Source organism: Crocuta crocuta, unplaced genomic scaffold, assembly GCF_008692635.1.
Source record: "Crocuta crocuta isolate KB4526 unplaced genomic scaffold, BGI_CrCroc_1.0 scaffold41, whole genome shotgun sequence".
NCBI lineage: Eukaryota > Metazoa > Chordata > Mammalia > Carnivora > Hyaenidae > Crocuta > Crocuta crocuta.
Window position 1 is genome coordinate 8,785,837 of NW_027529428.1, and position 23,472 is coordinate 8,809,308.

General features: G+C 37.2%; 1 protein-coding gene and 1 pseudogene across 1 annotated transcript in view; one reads left to right on the forward strand and one right to left on the reverse strand.

The window, feature by feature from the left end:
• ABHD17B (abhydrolase domain containing 17B, depalmitoylase) overlaps positions 1–23,472 on the forward strand; it is a 46,316-nt gene that overhangs the window by 10,032 nt on the left and 12,812 nt on the right. The gene's annotated exons all lie outside the window — the stretch shown is intronic.
• Positions 5,601–23,472, reverse strand: part of LOC144227601 (small ribosomal subunit protein uS5 pseudogene) — a 19,390-nt pseudogene continuing 1,518 nt past the window's right edge.

The following is a 23,472-nucleotide window of genomic DNA, read 5'->3' on the forward strand; positions in this document are numbered from 1 at the left end:
AAAATGATAAAGTGAAGCAACTCTGAGAAATACATAGCACTAATTCATGAACTATTTCCTTTTGTTAACTTACTAGATACTTCTGGGGTTTATTTATTATGACTTACTTTTAAAATTGGCAAAAGCCGTTGTAAATCCAAAAATAATTTTTTTTAAGATTTTATTTTTAAGTAATCTGTACACCCAGAATGGAGCTTGAATTTTCAATGCTGAGATCAAGAGTTGTATGCTCCACCAACCAACCCAGCCAGGTGCCCCCAAATATTTTTAGAAATAGGGCATCAAGTTGCTCTAACATACCATGGCTGACTACCTTACCTTGTCCCATTTTGGGAACATTTTCCTGTATACATAAACGTATTTGCTTATAAAACATAACTATTGCCTAGTCAACTATAACAGCACATCTTTAATGAACACATTTGTTTAGGCTTCCTACCAAAGTGAAGAACAGAGCTAGATAGGCCCCCACGTTCTTTAAATCTGAAGTTCTGCTTCTGCCTTTAATAGTACTGGAAAGCAATTAGAGTAATACAGAAAAAGAATCGAGATTCAGAGGCTTATAACCACCATTATTGCCAACATTCTCCTCCCCTAAGTCCTGAAGGTATGGACATGGTTAGCAAGCCATTTGCTGATATTCCCTGATGTTGATGCTAAAAAAGGAAAAGGGAAGGACTTGGGTTCTTGCCATCTGGGTATTCCAGTCACTAGTCAGTCTGCTTTTAAGTTTGAGCGAAGATAGGCTCCACCACCTCAGGCCTTCAGCAGCTACAGTTGACTACCCTAAGTAGATGGCAAGGCAAGTCACCTTGAAAGATAAATTTGATGCTTTTATGGTGGTGGTAGGGCATTGATTGGTACCTTACACTTAAAGACAGTATGCTGCACCTGGGAGCTACAGGAACAAATCATTTATTTTAAATGCTTGAACAATATAAAAATGGATGCTTCTGTATCCAACTCTTGATTGCAGCTCAGGTCATGATCTCACAGTTCACTTCATGGAGTCGTGCCCCACATCAGGCTCTGCTGACGGGTGCAAAGCCTGCTTGGGATTCTCTCCCCCCCCCTCTCTTTCCTTTCTCTCTCTGCTCCCTCCTCTCTTAATAAATAAATATTTTTTTAAAAAATGCTTCAAGATGTAAATCCTCTCATTAGCACACATTTTATACCAAAAGAAACCCTCAAACAAGAGAATGTTCTGTTTTTGCCAATAGGAAACTTAAATTATCTCTTCAAAATAATTAATGAGTACTAGGCCCTTTACAATGGCCTCCCAAATTAATCGGGAAGCATTTCAACTTTTGTTCTTTTTGGCCAGCCATCAAATAATCCTTCAAATAAAGTATTTTCCAACTTTTCAAAAGACACTCATGATATAACTTGATCTATAAAAGTATTGTGTTATAGGGGCGCCTGGGTGGCTTAGTCGGTTAAGCGTCCGACTTTTGCTCAGGTCATGATCTCATGGTTCGTGGGTTCAAGCCCCACGTCGGGCTCTGTGCTGACTGCCAGCTCAGAGCCTGGAGCCTGTTTCGGAGTCTGTATCTCCCTCTCTCTCTGACCCTCCCCTGCTCACACTGTCTCTCTCTCTCTCTCTCCTAGAAATAAATAAAAATTTTAAAAAATTAAAAAAAAAAAAGTATTGTATTACAGCTTTATAATCCAGAAATTGATTTGCTATGTTACAGTTAATGGGCTTTGACCAGATAAAACATCTTTAACTAGCAAATTAGTCATTTATATGTGCGGTAATTGTCCTCAACTTAATGGCCTGTTTATTTAACTGCCTCTCTTAAGGATTTTAAATATATCAGAAGGTGTGTTTTTTTTTAATACAAAGAGTGCAGTGTAAATAGAAATGGAGTTTAATAATCATCATGATTTCCAGAAAGATTCAAGCGATAAATTAGTGTTGTGAATCCTGGTTCAAAACAACAAAACAAAATCTATTCTGATTATATTTAGCACTAACTCAGTTTATATTCTATCAGGTCTTTAGGTATAAACTGTAAGTTCTTATTTTCTTTATTCTTTTTCACTTAGATTGTTCTTGATCAGACACTTCCTATGTAGTGCTAAAGAAAACATGGTCACTGACCTCATAGTAAAGACACTAGGCATCTATCAAGTAAGCCCACAGGTGAATACATAACAGGGATCACAGTTTTCAACTAAAAATGAAAAGAACTGGCTGCTATGAAAAGGAATACCCTAACTTAGATTGGAGGTTGACAGGATCGGAATAATGAGAAATCAAGTAGAGAGTGTGCAAACCCTGAAGTGGAAACAGCTTTCCTACTTTTTAAAGACATGGAAGATGAGGAGGGAGTCCACAACTGTAAGTGAAGAAAGAGTAACAAAATAAATTTGGAAAAGCTAACAAAGGCCTAATCCCATAAGGACTTTAAGAACCTGTGAAGTTAGATTTTATTGCAAGTACCGAAGGAAGCCATAGAAGAGTTCTTAAGCAGGTTATCACCCTGTAGGCTGTATAGAAAAGAAATTGTAAATTTGGAGAACATGGGTGAGAAATTCACACTTCACTCGCAAATACTTTCCATTTGTTTGTTTACTCACACATTGAGTTCCTTCTGTTGCCTTATTCAACATAACCCTGGTCAGTCCTTTCATTTGCAAAAGCTGGGAACTACAGTAAAGCATAGAAAAGTAACTTAAGAGAATTGTATGTGCTGCTTTTGGAAATTACATCCTAGTCTAAGTTCTAACTGCACAAAGTTTTTCCTAATTGTTGATATCTACCTTTGTCTGACTTCTGAAGCTTAAATCTACCCCGTGTTATATAGGTACTTAATTTTTATAAGATGAAAAGATCATTGATTTATTATTAATAAAATTATACATATTCATTCACTATAATACATTTAAAATATTGACTACCAATTTACAAAAGAACATATGCAGGGCGCCTGGTGGCTTAGTCGGTTGAGTGTCCGACTTCAGCTCAGGTCATGATCTCACAGTTTGTGGGTTCAAGCCCCGCATCGGGCTCTGTGCTGACTGCTCAGAGACTGGAGCCTGCTTCGGATTCTGTGTCTCCCTCTCTCTCTGCCCCTCCCCCACTCATGCTGTGTTACTTCCTGTCTCAATAATAAATAAACATTAAAAAAATTTTTTTTAAAGAACACATGAATTTAGAATAAAAAGACTTGAATGAACATGAAACTAGTTACCATATTTTTCAACTGAAGAAAAAGACTCAGAGCCATTAAATGATTTACCGGAAGTCTGAAAGAATTTAAATTGACTCTTAAATTTATCAAGCATGGTGCTCTTTTCTTTAATTGGGCATTTAAACCTTATTTCTTTGAAATAATCATTCTAGTTCTTGTTATGTACTCCTCAAGAAAATGTGTGCAAAAGGTAAAATAGTCATGTTTGAAGAAACATTGACAAAATGTTGATTTGTTGAGAGAGGAAAGGTATTAAGCACAAAGTGAGAGTGACAAGTGTTGATTACACATTTTCTAAGAGTGGTGGCATTTCTTCACATTTGAACTTACTGATGATTATATTTAAGAAAAAGCAGCTGGCAAGCAGAGGAGAAGGAAGTGGTGGAGACGGCAGCTTGTTTAGATGGCCAAACTGTTGGTAGACCAACTGAAAGCCGTATTAGTAAGGATTGACAGACCTGTTACACAATCTGTGTAAAGAGAGGCAGTGATCTTGTTAAGGAATATTATACTTCTGTTGAGACCATAAATGCCATAATTCCTCCCTGTATCCCTACTAAATGTATAAGTTATATAGATGGAGAAGGGACTGATAGGAAGAATATACTTATATGCTGCTTACCATGCAGTTCTGTGGTTCTTTTTTCCACATGTTTGACAAAAATACCTTTTTCAAAATGAATATTTGGAGGGACAGTTGAAATTGTACTCTGATCCATTTTGAAGCCATGTGGTTTTCTTTTGCTTCTTATTTGCTGAAACCGATTTATATCTGCCCTACTTTATTACTGCTTTATTAAATAAGTGGTAGGATAACACTGATTTAATTTAAATAACTGAAATGTCACTCCTTCACCAAATAAACATTTTTATGAGGTTATATCTCAGAACTGGCCTAGTGAAAGAACCTATTCTTGAGAATTAATGGTTAATACATAAATGCAGATTTGGACCACTTCCATTTTCAGTCTGTCCTATAATACAGCAGAATGTCATCAAAACAAGGAAGCCATTTGAAATTTCTTTCAAAAAGGAGTCTTTGGGGGGGCTACCTTGGTGGCTTGGTCGGTTGAGCACGAGGTCATGATCTCGTGATTCCTGAGTTCTAGCCCTGTGTCAGGCTCTGTGCTGGCAGCTCAGAGCCTGGAGCCTGCTTCTGAATCTGTGTCTCTCTCTGCCCCTCCCCTGCTTGTGCTCGTGCGCTCGCTCGCTCTCGCTCACTCGCTCTCTCTTAAAAACTCAATAAAAACATTTTAAAAAATTTTTGTAAATGAATCTTTGAACAAAACATTAAAGTAGAAGATAAAAGCTAAAGAAACCAAGGAAAAAGGTAATTGTCAGAGAAAGGAAAGATTAGACCCTAGGTACCTTTAATATGAGGAAAGCCCAAGAATCCAAAAAAACATTTTGGAATGAATAAATTATTACTTTGTTTCCATTATATTTAGACACTTACTCTATTAGTCCTTCTTAGCCACTTTATACTTACATTCAAAATTAAGACTCCTGTATGCTAGAATGTAGTTTAATTGCCATTGAACTCAGGCCTTTGATGTTAGAGATAAGGAGGCTGAGATTCAGGGGGAAATGCCTTCCCTAATGTCTCAGACCTAGTTAGTGTCAGAGTAGGGAATAGAATCCAGCCTTTCTAATTTATAGACCAGGGTTTTTTATACAGACCCTGTTATGGAAAAAAAATTTTTTAAAGGTGGGAGGATGAAAGCTGGTACATTGTTAAATAGACAGTACTCATTGCGTATACTTTTATATGTTCTTCTGATTTTTAAAATAAATGATAATTGATGTTTCTGCCTCACTGGGATGAGAGGCTCATGATTTTTTCCAGCCCTTGACATTGTTAGTCTTGGTTTTATGTCTTAGGAAGTAGTTTCTCTGCTAGATGATTTCATGTCCTATGTAACAAAGTTATAAGAAGTTAATAATATGGATGGATCTGTTAAAGCCCTCTAAACAAACTGTTGTTAATTTTATAACTTATTGGAGCTTCTGTTTATAGGGAAAAAGAGAGCTGTAGCTCTTCTTGGATTAATCTTTAGGTAGGAAGGGCAGATCAGTCTCTTAGCATTAATTGGCACTTAAAATTATTTCTAGTTATAAATACATGTGTCTCCCATGAAACATCTAAAAATTTTCCTATCTTTCCCTACTTTGTGGAATCTACAAGTAGACATCCCAAGCCTTATTTCCCCAGAGCTTCTGGAAGAGATATATACAATATTCCTAACCTAATTCAGCTCCTTCAGCTTAGAAAAAGAACCCTTTTTATATCAACGTGAAAATATGTAGATTTGATCAATTTTCTCTTTCTAATTTTTTTTTTAATCTTGACATTTGCCTTTATTTTTTAACAGGCTTTTATTATCTTATTTTTCTTGTATAAAACTATGCGGTGAGCACAACTAGAGCCTGGGTCCTCTGCACGGAGATGGCGTGGGTCTGGACAGGGTGGTCAGTGAGTTCCTGACAGGGAGACTTGATGAACGCAGTCTCTTTCCAGAGAGGGGGGAGAGACAGGTCTTGGGAATCAGAAGTGGCCTTGGTGAAGTTGCCCGGGTGGCAGTGCCGTCCCTGGCTGACGTGTAGCGGTCATTAGGACCGGCATCACCCGTATCTTGGGCACAGGGGCAGAGACGGCACCAGTGTCCCTGGGGTCGAGGATGAGGCGCACCAGCAAGAGCCACAGCGGCCGGTCACCCCGATGGGACGGTGTGTGGCTTGACGATCGTGTCCCCCGAGTCACCTCGCCACACAGGTCAGTGGAGGGCTTGACGGGGATACTGGCCTCATGGATGACAGTGGCTACCTCCTTGGAGCACTTAACACCCAGACCGACGTATCCATTGTCCTCGCCAATGACAATAAATGCCTAGAACCTGGTCTGCTGGCCAGCACGGGTCTGCTTTTGTGCCAGCATAGTCTTCAAAACCTCATCCTTGAGGGATGCCCCCAGGAAACAGTCTGTGATCTCAGATTCCATGATGGGTGGAAGAAGAGATAGACCTCCTCCAGGACGTGACCCTCCTGTCCTTGACCAGGTGGCCCAGCTTGGTCATGGGGATCCACTCCTTGTCCTCGCCTCTGTGAGCTCCGTGATCTTGGCAGCTTTGACTCCTGTTGTAACCCTGACCCCCGGATGCTGCTACAGAAGCTGCCAGAAGCTACTGCTGTGGCTTCCCATCCTCGGGGCCCTCCCACAGCACTAGTGTCCTCCACCATTTGGTGTTTTCTCTTTTCTCAGGGAAGCACATTTGCCCTTTAAACGGTGGAGAGAGGGGTGCCTGGGTGGCTCAGTCCATTAGGCCTCCAACTGGTACTCATGTCATGATCTCGAGGTTCACAAGTTAGAGCCCAAGCCTGTGTGGGGCTCTGTGCTGACAGCTCAGAGCCTGGAGCCTGCTTCGGATTCTGTGTCTCCCTCTCTCACTGCCCTTCCTCCACTCGTGCTTTCTCAATAAATAAATAAACAACACACAAACAAACAGTTAAATAAAAGGTAGGAGGAACAGTGATAGTCCCCTGTCCTCAGGAAGGGGTTTGTATATGTCTTTTAGGAGAAGAGGAATGTGTATACCCCTGTTTCTTCAGTTGATATTAGCATGATAATTTTAGTACCTTTTTACAGATCTATGGAAAGCTGGTAGCCTTACTTTAAAAATCTGGAATCTCATTATATTCACAATTCAGAATTCTAGTCCTCTCCCCTCCCCAGTATCTGTAAATATACCTCCGATAAGGATTCAGATTTTTTTAAATTTTTATTTATTTCTAGGAGAGAGAGAGATAGACAGCGTGAACAGGGCTGGGTCAGAGAGAGAGGGAGACACAGACTCTGAAACAGGCTCCAGGCTCTGAGCTGGCAGTCAGCACAGAGCCCGACACGGGGCTCGAACCCACGAACCGCGAGATCATGACCTAAGCGAAAGTCGGACACTTAACCGACTAAGCCACCCAGGCGCCCCGGTTCAGATATTATTTTAGAAGTCTAGTGTCTTGACCAGGTTCTCTGGAACCTCCACTGGGTAAGTGAAAGAACTATGGGTATTCCTTAAATGCCCAGGTGAAGGTATATCCCCAGACCAAGAAGAAGTCGGCTACCAGAATTGTAATCTAGTTTGTGTGCAGGGCACACAGTTTGTATTTTCAGGGCACTCTATTAGTAAATGTTTTGGATGTTTCTTCTACAAACTTAGTATACAGTTTCAGCAGTTGCTGATATTCTTTTTTTTTTTTTTTAATGTTTATTTATTTTTGAGAGACTGAGACAGAGCATGAGCAGGGAACAGGCAGAGAGAGGGAGACACAGAATCTGAAACAGGCTCCAGGCTCTGAACTGTCAGCACAAAGCCTGACACAAGATCATGACCTGAGCCAAAGTCGATGCTCAACCAATAGAGCCACCCAGGTGCCCCTCTTTTTTTTTTTTATGTTTTTTTTTAATGTTTATTTGTTTTGAGAAAGAGAAAGAGCTAGCAGGGGTGTGTCAGAGAGCAGGAGAGAGAGAGAATCCCAAGCAGGCTCCATTCTGTCATCGGAGAGTCTAAAGTGGGGCTCGAACTCATGACCAGAGCTGAAATCAAGAGTTGGATGCTTAACTGACTGAGCGACTAAGGCACCCCCAGATATTCTTAATATTGGTGCTAGCTCAGGTAATTTTCAGGTTTGTCCCCAAGCTAATAACATACTAACTGATTTTGATTTTGCATGGAATTGATTAAAGAGTAATTAGCTCAGAACCATCCACATAAGAGTTTGTCCAATGTCAAGTCTGAGAGCAGTATATCACAGTATGTTATCCTGATACATTGCCATTTGGGGTAGAGGATGTTAATAAGAAACAATTCATTCAGCATTAGAATATTGACTAGGTGGTATTATAGAGCCTGAAAGGCTTGATACATTCTTCATATCACCCAGACTTTTCAAAGAAAGGTAATGTAGCATTTTTCTACTTAACAGATTAACATTGGCTTCTGCCTTCCTTTTTTGTTCTAAAGTTATATTTATTTATTTTGAGAGAGAGAGAGAGAGAGAGAGAATCCCAAGCACTGCACTGACAGTGCAGAGCCTAACAGTAGGGCTCAAAGTCACAAACCATGAGATCATGACCTGAGCCAAAACCAAGAACTGGTCGTCTAACCAACTGTGCACCCATGTACCACTGGCTTATCACTTTCTTAACGTGCCCTCGGTTCAGTCAGAGCTGGTATAAGAGGGCAGGACAAGCAGCAGTGAGAACAATTTCTGAAATGTCACTTAAAGTTGTCAGAGCTGAGATTTTCCAAACTGCTCTTCTACAAAAAGCAGAATCTTGAGAGTAAGAAGCAAAAGTAGTTAATTTAGCCCTGAGAGATAGTATGCCCATTTGACCAGGACGTGGGCCTTAGGCATGTAATTGGGTCTAGTCAGTCCTTGAAGGGTTATACTATATTGGCTTCCTGTAACTAAGAACACCTCCCTGATGGCAACCACTGAAACTCCTGAATTGTGGTTGACACGGTGGGGGAGATAGAGGACATCTAAGCAGTGTGTAATCATGGGATTCGTGATTTGTGCTTGGCCCCAGCACTGACAGATAGTAAAGAAGCCACATAAATACATGCTACTCCTCAAAGCCCCTCTTAAACTTTTAGGTCGAAGTTCCTGTGTAACATCCTTGTGCATTTCTGCACCTGCTTTCCCTCAATAATGCTAGTTTATTGGATAGAGATGACTTTTAGTCTCACTGTGAATGTGTCTGTTGGATTAGTACAAGGTCTGTGAAGCTTTCCAGTGCTCAGGAGTCTACTATATCCATGCCTCCCGATAATTCCAAGAGAAGCTATTCTCAGAAAGATGAAAATTCTAAAATGAAGCAAAAAAGAGGGATAGATTTGGACCTAGCCATCTTGGGTTTTTTCCTGTTTAGAATTGAGACATTTTAGGGGCCTACCCTTGTTAAAATGGACTGTCACCCTGAAGCACAAGCAGAGTTGAAATCCGGCTTCCTACCAGTAAACCCAGGGAGCATATACATTGGCTTCAGAACTTTTTCGGTTACAACACCCGGGGTCCCCAGTGGACCCAGTGGCTCTCAGACTGGGGATTAGTCAGGCCTCTAACAAGGTACACTAGGCAGCCAGTTTGCCTCTCTTTACAGTGAGTGCCCTCTACACATTATTATCTTTAGCCCTTCTACCCAAGTAGAAGCTTGGATGATTTATGTGCTTGTAAGCATGGAGCTGAGAGTGATTGAAAGTGAAATAAATTATATCACCAAGTCCTAAAAATTGAAGGGAGAATTCAGGCATAAGGAAACCAGACAGAAACTCAAAATTCAGATACAAGGTAACAGAACAAAACTCAGAAATATCAGACTTGAGCAAGAGGGCTCACAAAGAAAGTAAAATATAAAATGCTGAAATAACAACAGCAATGGCCACAAATACCTTTGTGGGAAAGGAATTATTCAACAGCTCCAAACTGGCTCAGATTCCTAGTTGATTTATGTACCACCAATACCAATTCCATCTCTATTTCCATGCTAATGCATAGCCCAGGGAGGCTGCCAAGATTTCATAGAAACAAATCATTCAACACCACATTTAAGGCTTGGAGATAGAATTCTATTACCAGTGTCTGATTGGATCCCAGCTCTTAGTCTTTTCTTGCAACAGACAACCTCTCAGTTTGAATTTCAGATTTGTGTTAGGTCTTGCTTATTTTACTTCATTCTCAAAGCAACCCTGTGAGATAGGTAGTATTCCCATTATACATCATTGCAATGACAGACATCTTCATCTGTTCTCTGGTAATTGACACTGAATGGTGAATCTATGAACTCCAAAAGTCTGTGTATCAGACATTGTTCAATAGACTCATTACGTTAAGGAGTTTCTGTGCAGTAGGCAGCATTGTTTTGTGAGGTATCAATTTCTCTGACTTCATTGGAATAGATAGCTACTACAGAAGTATTCTGTTTTTTAAATATGTTATTGTTGTAATTGACCGTAAGCTGCACATATTAACAGTACACAATTTTTTATTTTCTTCAATTGAAGTATAGTTGATCATAAGTATTTTTAAAAAGAGTTAAACTAGAGGAAAAGAATAGCATGCGACAAAAGAGATTAAAAAAAATCTTTAGGTGGTAAAAATATTAAAAAATCTAATTATTGACTATAAGAAAATATAACTGATTTTTCTTTAGCACAAGGAGAGAACACTCCCCAACTAAATTATATGAGGTTGACATAAAACATAACCTACAAAAACCTGACGAGAAGTATGAAAACAGGCAATGAAAGGCCATTCTCAATCATGAATATAAATGAAAAAATTCTATGTAAAAACTATCAGCAAGTGAGTTTAGTATTACATTTAAAAATTTTACATTATCACCAAATTAGGATTATTCCATATTGTCAAGTTGGTTTTGTGGAAATTATCCTACTAAATAAGCTCTTAAGGAAATTTTCTTCTTTCCTGGTTTTTTAAGAGCTTAAAGGACATCCATAAAAATTCTGTAGGAGAAAGTATCCTTAAAAAAAGAATACCGTCAGTGTCTCAACATTAAGACAGTATTCTGGAATCCCGGTAGTAAAGTGCATTAGAAGAAGAAAAAAATTAGAAAATAAGAATTTATAAAAACTCACATGTATATCAAGTCAATACACAAAAACGTAATTGCATTTCTGTACATTAACAAAGATTAGAAAATAGAATTTTTAGGGGTGCCTGGGTGGCTTAGTCGGTTAAGCGTCCGACTTTCGCTTAGGTCATGATCTCGCGGTTCGTGGTTTCGAGCCCCGCATCGGGCTCTGTGCTGGCTGCCAGCTCAGAGCCTGGAGCCTATTTTGGAGTCTGTATCTCCCTCTCTCTCTGACCCTCCCCTGTTGACGCTGTCTCTCTCTCTCCTAGAAATAAATTTAAAAATATTTTTAAAAAAATTAAAAAAAAAGAAAAAAGACAATAGAATTTTTAAAAAGATGTAAATCTCTCTTGTTCAAGAATATAAACACTGAAAGAATTCAGTTCTTCCCAAAGTGATTTCTAGATGCAGTACCATTCATTGGCATCCTAACAGAGTATCACTTACATTCATTAATGTATCAAAGTCAATTCAAATGACAAATCCCCATAGGTTGGTAGTATAGATGTTAATGCAAACTTAGGCCACCTTTGAGAACAGTTTGGTGTGGTCCATTTCAGGCACATTTTTTGAAATAGGAATCTGATAATATTGAAGCATATATCCAAAGGCTTACTAGAATCCTTACACATTTGAAGCCCACTGAAATATATTACTTCCACATAATAAGTAAAATTTGCCCTTTTATTTTTTTGTTAGTTTTTAGTTTTATTTAACTGCACCCATCATGGGACTGGAAATCATGATCCTGAGATTAAGAGTCACGTGCTCTTCCGTTTGAGCCAGAGCCAAAAGGCCCCAAAATTTGCCTTTAAAAAAAAGGACCTCAATCTTCAGGAGAGAGCAGCAAAGCTGTGACTGTATAGATACCAGTTCAGATTTTACTTATTTCTTGCCGTCTGGTAGCCAAAACCACTTCCTTCCTCTTCCCCAGATACATTCTCTCACTTTCTAAACAACTTATTTTCTTCATCCAGCCTTAGATTTTTTTTTTTAATGTTTTTAAATGTTTATTTATTTTTGAGAGAAAGGGAGACACAAAAATCTGAAGCAGGCTCCAGGCTCTGAGCTGTCAGCACAAGAGCCCAACATGGAGTTCAAACTCAAGAACCGTGAGATCATGACCTGAGCCCAAGTCGGACGCTTAACCAACTGAGCCACCTAGTTGCCCCTAGATTTTTTTTAACTTAATTTTTGTTTGGGTTTTTGGTATATGGAATGGAAAGGTCTTTCATCCTTACTTTTCTTCTTCTACTGGATTTATTATACTTTCTTTCCATGTTCACACCATAGCAAAACATTTCATTCTTACATACCATTATAACTAATGATTAAAGAGCTTTGTCCCCTGGACCCAAACTGCTGAATATGAATCCTGGTTTTACTATTTACTAGCATTATGATCTTGGGAGATTTAAACTTCTCTGTTTCTTCTTCTGTAAATTGGGCCAGGGGAGGATGATGGCATCTGTCTTACAGGATTGTTCTGAGGATTAAATAAGGTTAATACTTAGGAAGGTTTGACAAGATCTAGCTATATATAATTGTATTTTTATAAATAAACAGTAGCTTGGCTTTTCAAAACCTACCAGAATTTCAAACCTGCAAATTTAGATTCTTCAATGTGATAAGTTGGTGATAATACTGTTTGATTTGTCTTGTTTTATGACCTTAAGCTCAGCTAACATGGGCTTTTGAGTGACTTCTGTGTGGTAGCCATTGAGAGAAATAGATATACTTGAATGTTAAGTATATGAAATGAAAAATGTATGTGTAATAAGGTTCAAAACAATAAGGATGGACACATCCTTGTGGCTAGTAAATAGTTGGTAATTTACAAAATAGTTCAGTTAGTTGATTATACAAAGAAGAGATTTTTAAGCCCAGGAAGTCTAGCTCTTTGAAACTAAACTTCCTGGGCCCTTCATATACATTTCCATACTTAAAAAAAAAAATTTTTTAACAATTTATTCATTTTTGAGAGACAGAGCATGAGCAGGGGAGGGACAGAAAGAAAGGGAGACACAGAATCCAAAGCAGGCTCCAGGCTCTCAGCTGTCAGCACAGAGCCCCGATATGAGGCTTGAACTCACGAACCGTGAGATCATGACCTGAGCCAGAGTCAGACAGTCAACCCACTGGGCCACCCAGGTGCCCTGTACATTTCCATACTTTTAGAAGATACTTTTTAAAAAGATGTGTGGAGTGGAATTTAATTTTCTGGTGGCAGTTCACATAGTACTAGAGATATAAAATGTTTAAAACTTTTTAAGTTTAGGGAATATGCAGAATAAATGTTTAAATATAACTTTTTAAGAAAAATTAAAATATATAAAGTAAAGCCTGACAACTGGGCTATGTGCTGGCCCAGAACATAACTGTTTCAGATTAAAACAACTCACTGGGATCTGCGAATGTCTTCAAAAACAACATGAATTCTGCTGAGTTAAAATTAGTCTCTTCAGAAAGTCCAAATATGAAGCAACCTGAAATGTGCCTTATTTTTTATCAATTACCAGAGTAAAATTGCCTTAACACTTGGAATTAAGCGACCTAAAATAATAATAACAATTCTCTGGGGTTTATCACACTGTTCTGATGACAGTGAATAGTATTATAAATAGTTTTTGTGGTTACTCAGTTTTTAAAAATCAACCTAAAGAGAAAACATAGGAAAACATAATAGTTGTAAAACAAACTGCAAATGAGTTAAAACTTAGATATATGAGTACATGAAGAGCCAGTGGAAACTTCCTAAATGTAAAGGTTCAATTATATATATATTATTCATAATTAAAGTTACTAAAATAACCAATGAAAACTATAAATATATCAGAATGAGCAGAGATGAAAGAAAATAGGGTACATTTTAGAGGATACATAATAATAAAGGTAAAATGAGTACAGTAGTAAACACCAAACTAAAAACAAATAACCCAAAGTCATAATTTCTGGATTTAAACCAAATTTGGATTTGAACTGGAATTAGGAGATTTCTTGTTTTAAATTACTATTTTTATTGAATTCATATAGGCACATGTTTGATCACATGGTTAAGGAGCCAAATGATTTAACAATATTTGTTAAGAAAACTGAGAAGCCCAGGCCCCCATTCTGTCTCTTTGATATATCCTTTCCCAGGGCATGTATGTATGTATTTTTGAAGGATTCTTTTGACATTTACCTCCGTATCTTTAGATAACAGTATTGTATCACTGTTTCTTATATATTGACATCCACTTACAGAAGAGGATCTAGCTCTCTCTCACTGTGGTAACACTACGCTTCCCATTCTTCCAGTTACGCATGGAACCTCCCATATTTCTGGATCTTTCAGATTAGTTTAATAGTTCCTCCAGTATAACTTCTGGTCTTCTCGGTTGGGGAGACTATCTAGGAAATTGAATTCTTCAATTGACTTTTAACCAGTCCTTAGTTTAGCCTGGCAATGAGCCTTATTTTCTATTTTTTAACCTCTTAGGTGCTCTGAATTTTTCTTTTCTTATTCAGTTGAGATACCAGTAATAAGAGTCTTTTGAAAAGATTATGCTTATCGTTTATAGTCAGAAATGAAGTAGTCGTTAATTATGATTACTAAATGAAGTAGTCCTTTAGGTTTTATTGTGCTATAGATGAGTATTATATGATGTGGAATACATTGAGTAAGTGTTCACCTGAGAAGTTTCCCAGAAAAAGATCTTCCTGCTTGTAAATGGTGGAGAGAGGGGCGCCCGGGTGGCTTAGTTCCAACTCTTGATTTCAGCTCAGGTCACAATCTCACAGTTCATGAGGTTCAGCCCCTGTCCCACTCATGTGTACATGTGCACTCTCTCTTTCTCTCTCTTTCTCTCTCACTCACTCAAAATAAACTTTTAAAAAACGAAGAGAATAATATGTATTTGTGGAATGTGTCTACCAATGTATTATGAAGCTTTTCTATGAACTTTGAGGATAATCATGTTTTGGAAAGTCTTTCAGGAGAGGTGCCAAAAACTGATGATTAAGGGGGGAAAATATGTGCCTGTTCATGTTTTAGTTTATGCTCAGCAACATGTACAGGTGTGACTTTGAGAGCTAAGTTATAATTCATTTTCCAGTCACCAAAAGCTTTATAGGAATTTGTGATAATGACAATATAAACGTCATCAGACTATCTTTCTACTTAATCATTAGGAAGACTTGATTTCCTTGTTAGAGCTTAAGTGCATCATCAGGATTGTAAGTGTTTAGAATACTGGATGGGCTACATTCAGAAATAAACATTTTAAAAAATTACTTGGCTAATAGTCACAAGTGTTTTTATAGTTTCTTATGGTTTGCTTGCAGTTCTTATGGTTTGCCCTTTGCTTGCTTGAAAGAAGAACCTTTCAAGAATATGAATCCCTTTGATTCATGAAAGCCATTCATTAAAATGTATAGATGTCTTAACTGATTTGTATTGTTTTTTTTTTTTAATACATTTTCCCCTAAACATTTGTTTCTTTTGAGAGAGTGTGTGTGCAAGCTAGGGTAGGGGGAGAAAGAGAATCGCAAACAGACTCTGCAGTGTCAGTGTGGAGCACGATGTGGGGTTCGATCCCACAAACCATGAGATCATGACTAGAGCTGAAACCAAGAGTCAGACACTTAACCAGCTAAACCACCTGCATTGCCCTGCATTGCTTATTTTTCATAAAATGGCTCTTATGCTAAAATTGGGTTTGATGCAAAGAATACAAAAATACTAATTCAAAGGGATCCCCCTGATGTATATAGCAGCACTATCTACAATCGCCAAATTTTGCAAATAGCTCATGTCCATCTACTGATGAATGGATAAAGGGGGGTGTGTGTGTATGTATGTATGTACACACACACACACACACACACACACACGTACTATCAAACCATGAAAAATAATGAATCTTGTCATTTGGATGGAGCTAGAGAGTATAATGCTAAGCAAAATAAGTCCATTAGAGAAAGACAAATATATAATTTCATATGTAGAAGTTAAGAAGCAAAACAAATGAGCAAAGGGGAAAAAAAAGAGAGGGCAAACCAAGAAACAGACTCTTAACTATCAGAGAACAAACTGATGGTTACCAGAGGGCAGGTGGGTGGAGGGGTGGGTGAAATAGATGATGGGGATTAAGGAGTGCACTTGCTGTGATTAGCACTAGGTGTTGTATGGAAATGTTGAATCACGATATTGTACACTTGAAACTCAATATTACACGGAACTTAAAAAAAAAGAATTGGGTTAGATGTAATGTTTCTCTCAAAATGCATTCTTCTAAAACAATATTGTGTAGGTAATCTCGTTTTGTTCTGTGTCATTTACAGTATTCAATAGGAGGATCTATAAAAATTGTCTACATGTCCTTTGATGGACAGGCTAGGAACGAAAGCGCTACAGCATTTCAAGCTAGTATGGTAGGAAGCATGTAAACTTTTGTTCTAGACTACCTGACTTTGAAAGATCCTAGGTCAGCACTGCCCAATAGGGCTTTCTTGCAGTGTTGGAAATGTTCATTCTGCACTATGCATTTTGGTAGGCACTAGTCCTATGTGGCTAGTGTGACTGAGGAACTAAATATTTAATTTAAATTTAGCTATATATTGTTAATGGCTCCTGTATTATAGTAAATATTAAGAAATTGAGGGAGAACATAAGTATAAAAATGGTCACATTGACCTATGTTAGGACTTCTGGTCCAGATTAGTTTGTTTGGAATAGTTTATAGGCTCTCCAGCTTATTCCCTTCTGATCTTCCAGTCCTTACTGCTTAAGTTTTTGTTTTTGTTTTTAACTAAAAAAATAGGTTCATATCCAAATGCTAGGATTGAGACTTTTGATAACTCTGGGATGCTTGTCATATTCACCTCAACTGTCTTTGTGTGTCTAACCCCAACTCTTCTCATCAGTAGGAAAGAAATCTTATTTTGACAATGCCTGGTTAGTTTTTCCTAGTTGGGAAATTCCTCTAAACTTTTCTAAACTCCCAGTTAATTAAGGCATCTGTTCCATTTACCAATAAAACTACATTTCCTAGGGTGTTTTCAGATGATTCATTGACCCAGTTATTCTCCCAAGTATTTCTAGAATCTTACTAGTAAAGTTTAACTCTACCTAAAAAAGTAACTGACATGATTCCTTTAAAAGAAAATAGTTCTGCTAAAATTTCTCCTTTCAATTTGAAGTATAGTAAATATAGTACTTAAATTTTTTTTTTTCTTAAGGTTTCAAGTTTCTATTCCCAGGTTAGCACAGCCCTTGTAAGATGTTTTCAGTCAGAGTTGAATCTTCCTACTAAAGTGAACTCATCGAGTCCTGTGATCTCAGACAGTGGAGTCCCTTTACTGCTGAGTGCTATATATATCATGGTCCAAAAAAAGAAGGAAGTACAACCTACACCCCCAAAAAAGTTTTACAAGCTATATTTCTACATAAGACATATACAAATAAGATAGGAAATGTGTTTAAAATATCCTAAACACCTAGTTTCTAGATTATACTTATTTTGATAATCATAAGTATTTTGGATGCTGTCTTGACTGGAAAAGGAACATGTTGCCAACCTCCTTGAAAGGTGAATGATTATGGGGCTCCTGGGTGGCTCACTTGGTTAACCATCTGCCTTTGGCTCAGGTCATGATCTATGGTTCATGAGTTCAAGCCCTGTGCCGGGAACCCACTACAGATCCTCTGTACCCCTCTGTCTCTGCCCTCCCCCATTTGTGCCCTCTCTCTCTCTCTCTCTCTCTCTCTCAAATATAAATAAAATTGTAAAAACTTATAAAAAATAAAAGTGAATATATTCCACATCTCTGTATGCACTAAACTTTAATGTGTATAGCTCTCTAAACATCGTAACATTTCATAGTTTCACTTGCTGTGCTTTTGTAAATGCTGCTACAGATTACTCACTTGGTGTCCTTGAAGTTGAAATTGAGTTTAATTTTCCTTACTTTGCTCTTGATAACACCTATAAGACTACTAACTGTTATATATAATTAACCACCTTTGCGTGGTAACAGTGGCAGATGGACCCGACCTGTCTTTACATTTTGTGCCGACTTCTCATTTTCTAACATTTTTCATTTTTGAATGCTCCGAGATTTGTTTATTAAAGAAACAATAAGCTCTAAGAAGTGCTGATGTTTTTCTGAATCAGTGAAACTTTCAGAAACCTTATTGCCAAACAAATACACCTATAACTAGTGGGAAGTAGTTGGAGATTCTCTAAGTGACATGATAAATCCTGACTTCTACAAAACAGAATATGTAATAGTACTTTCCCAGATTTATCGATGAATGAAGCCAAATTCAAAGTAATTCATTTTGGACATAGAATGTAGTTCTTAACCTGAAGACTAGTTTATCAAAATTTAAGTGGTTTATCATATACCTACCTACTCTCTAAATTGGATGAGACTTTAAATCAGCATATATCCTATTTAGAGAATAGTTGTCAAAATCTCCCTCAAATGTTTTCTTTGGGACACCTGGGTGACTCAGTCAGTTAAGTGGCCAACTTTAGCTCAGGTCATGATCTTGTGGTTCATGGATTCAAGCCCCACATTGGGTTCTGTGCTGACAGCTCAGAGCCTGGAGCCTGCTTCAGATTCTCATTCTCTCTCTCTCTCTNGCCTTGAGTTCAAGCCCCACGTTGGGCTCTCTACTGTCAGCACAGAAGCCTGCTTAAGATTCTCTACCCCTCCCCTGCTTGCTCTCTCTCTCTCTCTCAAAATTAAACATATAAAAAAATAAATAAAAATGTTTTCTCTGAAAAGACTTAAGTACTACTTCAGTTCATCACAGCATCTCAAACCCTATAAGAATTCCTTGTACTTTGTAGATGGTAGTAATGTGAATTCGTGTGCATTACCAAGAAACTATTACAAAGGAGATCAAAGGGAAATTATTTTCAGTCAACTGTTACTACATCAGGAATAGACAGGAATCATTTCAATAATTTCTTCTATGAAAAGAGGCAAGAGATACATAGTAGGTCATTTCTATTTAGAGACATTTTTTAACATTAGTCTTCCTGTTTTGCTGAAAAGGGAATCAGATGTTCATCTTTTTTTCTTTTGTCATTGAGCAGGAAAAAGTTACCAGGAGAGGAGAAGCAGGTTCTGAAATTATTAATTCATACAATTTTAGGAAATTCCTCCTGCTGTAAAGTGAAGTAACTTTAAGGCTCCTGCCAAAATTTTAATTTTCACAGTGGACCATCTGTTTACCATTCAGTTGACCTTTTATTTTGAAAGGGGCAAGATTTCCTCCTCCCTAGAAGAGTGTCCTATTCTGTGCTTCATAGCACACAGATTTGGTTAACGAGCTGTGCTTTTCCCTTTTGCACCTTAGCTTAGGTTCATAGGTTTTTATTAGTGTTTCTACTTTGCTCCTATACAAAAAAACCTAATTATCACAAATATTTGCCTTCTTTTTTAACATATGATTTAGTAAAAATTTTTTTCCTTTTGTGGGAGTTTCTTGGGTGCAGAGAATGGAGTTAATCTTATTAATTTCCTAACTCATTCATCCAAAAAAATACTAGAAACGCCGTTATGTGTCAGGTGTCCTGCCTGGCACTAAAGGCCCTATGGTTAGGGATCCAACCAGATGGATTCTTGCCTCTGGAACTTGTAGTCTAGTTTGTGGCACATTATCATCATCAATCTGTGAACATAAACCGTATTCTTATTTTATTAACTTTTCTTTACCTTCACCCTCTTTCCCCATTCCCACTCCACTCAAATACACGTCCTTGGGAATATAATTTAATTTACCTTAATGGTAGTATAGATCTCAGTTTATTCTTTACTTCTTCACCCAGTACTATATTTTAAGCTCTAGCCATCAAAGTCACTACTTCAAACTGCATAGTATTCCATTGTCTGCATCTAACACATTTATTTATTCATTTTCCTGATGATGTAATCTGTGTTCCTACCTCTGCCCTGATACAAATAACACTGCAGTGAGCAAGCACCCTGTACACATTACATCAGGGACCTGTGCAAGGATTTCATCGGAGTACTTACCCAAGAATGGAATTCTGGCTCATAGGTTAAGAGAATGGCTTATCAAGAAGTTCACAAAAAGGTTCCTCTTTTCCCCTGTTCTCGCCAATACTTCATGGTAGTCAGTTTTCTAATTTTTATTTCTCTTACAGTTTTGAAGTGATATTTCTTGCATTTTCTTGATAGTTGGTGAGAGTGAACTTTCTTCATATATTTGATAGCCTTTTTAACCCTCGATAAATTGCATGTTAATATCTTTTGCTCGTTTTTTTCTCCTGAGTTTTTTTCTTGTTTCTGTAGAAGTTCCTTGTATTTAAGATTCCAATTGTGTCAATTTGGGATGAAGAAATCATTATTTCCAAAGCATTTTTCACTGAATAAAAATCTCCATTTGAATGAGACTAAATCTGCCAATATTTTATCTCTTGTAAATTTTTTTTAAGTTACATTAGTTTTGCCTTTCAGCTCTGTTTAATCCATATGGAATTTGTGTTCCACATAAATACTCTGACTACTCTAACTACATACAAGCTCTAACTACTTTTGTATAAGTGAATTTGTAAATTTTCCAACTCTACTAAAGAATCCATTCTTTTAGATGTCTTCTGTTACTGCTAGGTCTGTTTGTTTCTGGGTCAGCACTAGTTTGTCTTTATTACCTTGGCTTTGTGTGATCTGTCTCGATACCTGGGAGGGAAAATTCCCAGCTACCCCCACAAATACATACATATAACTTGAGCTCTTTCTTTGAAATTAGCTTAGCTTTCCATTGAGTTGGGTGAGATGGTAAACAGCTTTTTTTTTTTTTAATAAAAAAGATAGTATTTTTTTAAGCTTTTTATTTTTGAGAGATACGAGAGAATGAACACAAGCAGGGGAGGGGCAGAGAGCAAGGGAGACACAGAATCTGAAGCAGGCCCCAGGCTCTGAGCTGTCAGCGCAGAGCCCAAGATGGGACTCGAACATACAAGCTGTGAGATCATGACCTGAGCTGAAGTTGGACACTTAACCAACTGAGCCACTCACCCATCCCTTAAGATTTTATTTTTAAGTAATCTCTACCCCCATCATGGGGCTCAAACATACAACCCTGATGTCAAGAGTTGCTTGTTCTCTCAACTAAACCAGCTAGGCACCCCAGTAAACAGCTTTATTAAGATATAATTCACATACTATACAATCTACTCATTTAAAATATGCACATCATTGGTTTTTAATATATTAGTAAAGTTCTACAACTATTAACCAAATAAATTTTAGAGCATTTTCATTACCCCCAAAGAAACGTTATACTCCTTGGCCATTGCTTCCCAACCCTCCCGCCCTCCAGAGCCCTAGACAGCCACTGATCTCTTCTTTTTGTCTTTTGATTGTCTGTTCTAGACATTTCATATAAATGGACTTATATAGTAAATGATCTTTTGTGACTGACTTTCACTTGGTATAATTTTTTCAAGATGCATCCACTGTATAGCATGCATCAATACTTTGTTCCTTTTTTATGACTGAATAATATCCCATTATGTGGATATACTACATTTTGTTTAGCCTTTCATCAGTTGATGAACATTTGGGGTGGTTTCTGCCTCCAACTATTATGAATTATGCCACTGTGAATATTCACATACAAGTTTTTGTGTTGACATAGGTTTTTCACTTCTCTTGGGTATTTGGGTATTGACCTAGGAGTGGAATTGCTTCGTCAAATATTAACTCTATGTTTAAACTTTTTAAGGAACTTCCAAACTGTTTTCCAAATTAATTGCTTCCCACTCACAGTGTATAAAGGTTCCAATTTCTCCATATTCTTATCACCTTTGTCTTTTTTATTATAGCCACCCTAGTGGGTATGAAGTGGTATCAGTGTGGCTTTCATTTGCATTTCCCTAATAAATAATGATATTGAGGATCTCTTCATGTGCTTGTTAGTCATTTGTATCTCTGGAGAAATGTCTAATAAGGTCTTTTGTTCATTTTTTAATTGAGTGTTTTATGTTTACTCAAGAATTTAATGCATTTCATCAACCTTATTGTGTTTTTTGACACAGTTTTTTAATTTAAAAATTATGTATGGTTTTTCATGTAGTATTTTACAGTTTTTTGTTTATCTCTTTCTCTTCATCAGTCTTGTGTGGGTACTCTTTACAAAGCAGTAGTTATGAGTTCAGGCTCCAGAGTCCTTCTGCCGCATATCAGTTCTGTCACATACCAGCTGCATGACCTTTGGTAGGTTACATAACTACTCTGTGCCTTGGTTTCCTCAAATGAAAATGAGTGAATTGATAGAAGATCATTGAAGGAATTAAATGAGTTAATATATGAAAACTGTTAAAACAGTGCCTGATAGTTTATAACTGCTCAGTTACTGCTAGTTGCTATTAATAGTGGAAGGCTTTTCTAAGAGTCAGCTTTTGCTTGTGTTAATAACTATTGTTTTAGTTCTCTATTTTGTTGATATCTGTCCTTTGATTCTTATTTCTTTGTGCTTACACTCCTCGAGTTTAACACACAGACAAATATTCAAAGCTAGACATTTGTAATGAATAACTACTTCAGGTATATTCTACAACTTATAATTGTATGGTGGTTATATCTGACTTATTAATAGTCATATTTATTTTTTCCATGTCTTAAGTTTATTAATATTTATACCATTCTGAACAAGTCAAGTAACAAGTGCCTTTGTATGTTTTTCACTTCTTAAATCACTAACTCCTTTTCCAGTTCTCTCTATATTGATATTCCACAAAGCTTTGATTCTGGATTGTTTAGGGTTATACTTTGCTGCTTTTTTCCCTCCATTGCATGCTTTAAAAACAAAAACAAACAAACCATTATATTAACTATTCTTTATCATATCTGAGATATTTCCTAGAATTCTCTTGGATTTATTTTTGTCCTTGCTGGAGTTTCTCAGAGAGGGTCTCCATTTGGTAAGCCTTGTGAATTTTAGTATGCTTATAGCTAAATTTATTTTATTGTTATATTAAAATGGTATTTTATCTCTATGTAAAATTCTAGCTTCAAAGTTTTATGGGGTTTTCTTTCTTTAAAACTATCTCTCTAATGCCTTCTGGTTTCTAGTGTTGGTTTTGAAAAGTCAGATGTTCATCTGATTCTTATTCCTTTGTAGGCAATCTGTTCTTCCTTTCTGGAAGCTTTCTTATTTTTGTTTCTGAAGACCTTAATATTCAGTGTAATTTGTCTAGCCTGTGAGAATTTTCTTAAATATCTGTTTGGCACTGTGAGCAATTTCAGTCTGAATTTTTTTTATTTAATTCTGAGAAATCCTTAGATTCTTTCCTCTACTTTCTCCTCTTTTTTCCCCCTCTGGAACCCCCCCCCCCCATAGTATTGATACTGGTATTTCTACCTTTGTCCTTCTAAAGTTTCTTTTATATTTTCTGTCTCTTCATCTCTTTCATCTTGAAAAATTTCTGTTTGAGAATTCCTCAATTGGATCGTCCAGCTTACTGATACGTTCTTAAGTTATCAATTCTTGTATCCAACCCATCAAGGTCCTTTATTTTAGATACTGATTTCTTTATATCCAGGATTCCAGCTGGATTTTTCTCTAGGACACTTTTGCAATTCATCTTTAAGTACTCTTTCCCC